The sequence below is a fragment of the Muntiacus reevesi genome, chromosome 1 (assembly GCF_963930625.1).
Source record: "Muntiacus reevesi chromosome 1, mMunRee1.1, whole genome shotgun sequence".
NCBI classification, from domain to species: domain Eukaryota; kingdom Metazoa; phylum Chordata; class Mammalia; order Artiodactyla; family Cervidae; genus Muntiacus; species Muntiacus reevesi.
Genome location: NC_089249.1, coordinates 51,164,302 through 51,165,663, shown reverse-complemented (window position 1 = coordinate 51,165,663; position 1,362 = coordinate 51,164,302). Strand labels below are relative to the sequence as shown.

Below are 1,362 nucleotides of genomic sequence, written 5' to 3'. Positions count from 1 at the left end.
GAAAATAAGAAATGGGAAGGATAGTCTTTTCAACAAATGGTGCTGGGAAGTCTAGATATTCACAAGCCTGAAATTGGCTCCTCTCCTTACTCCATACACAAAAACTAACTCAAAATAGATGAAAGACCAAAACATAAGTGCTGAAACTGTAAACCTCTTAGAAGAAAGCATAAGGGAAGTTCTCATGACATTGGATCTCACAGTGACTTGGCACCTGACAACAAAAGCACAGGCAACAAAAGAAGTTAATAAATTGGACTTGATCAAAATTAAGAACATTTGTGCGTGCTCACTTCAGCAGCACATATACTAAAATTGGAATGATACAGAGAAGATTAGCATGGCCCCTGCGCAAGGATGACAGGCAAATTCGTGAAGCGCTCCATATTTTTTGTAGAAAAAACAGTTCAGTGTTTCAAAGGAGAGATGTCAACATAACTGTGACTTGAAATAGTGGCAGATGAATATGTAGCTTATCACTGATTCAGAATAAAAGTTATTTTTCAGAAACAAACAAACAAAAGAACATTTGTGCATCTGAGAATACTAGCAAGAGAATGAAAAGACAGCCTACAGAATGGGGGGAAGGACTTCCCTGGGGGTCCAGTAGCTAAGACTCTGAGCTCCCAGTGCAGGGGCCCCGGCTTTGAACCCTGGTCAGGGAACTATATTCCACATGCTGCAACTAAGAGTCTCATGCCCCTACTAAAGATTTCACTTACTGCAACTAAGACCCAGTGCACCCAAACAAATAAACATTAAAAAAAAAAAAAGAATGGGGGGAGATATTTTCACATCATATATCAGATAAGGAATCAGTATCCAGAAGATATAAAGAATGCCTACAATTCAATAACGAAAAAAAAAAAAACCACTCAATATAAAAATGGGCAGAAGGCTTGAATAGATATTTCTTCAAAGTATATACTCAGATGACTAGTAAGCACATAAAAAGATGATCAAATCAACAGTCATTAGGGAAAAGCAAATCAAGACCACAGTCAATAATCACTTCACAGCCACTGGAATGGCTATTATACTTAACGTATTCTTTTAAAAAAACGAAAGTAACAAATGTTGGTAAGGACGTGGAGAAATTCAAACACTTGCTCATTGCTGATGGGAATGTAAAATAGTGCAGCCATCATGGAAAACAGTTTGACAGTTCCTCAAAAGCTAAACATAGTACGACCATATGATCCAGTAATTCCACTTCTGGGTAAACACCCAAAGGAATTGAAAGCAGGAACTCAAACATATATTTGGCACCCATGTTCATGGCAGCATCACTCACCACAGTCAAAAGGAGCTCCACAGACAGAGGGATAAACAAAATGTGGTCCATCCATACACTGGAATATT

At 38.2% G+C, this 1,362-nt stretch overlaps 1 non-coding gene across 1 annotated transcript; it reads left to right on the top strand.

Moving 5' to 3' along the window:
- Nucleotides 1–285: 285 nt before the first annotated feature.
- On the top strand, nt 286–392 carry LOC136156651 (U6 spliceosomal RNA). Its single transcript, XR_010661141.1, has one exon. It is a non-coding gene; the product is annotated as a U6 spliceosomal RNA (small nuclear RNA).
- The last annotated feature ends 970 nt before the right edge of the window (nt 393–1,362 follow it).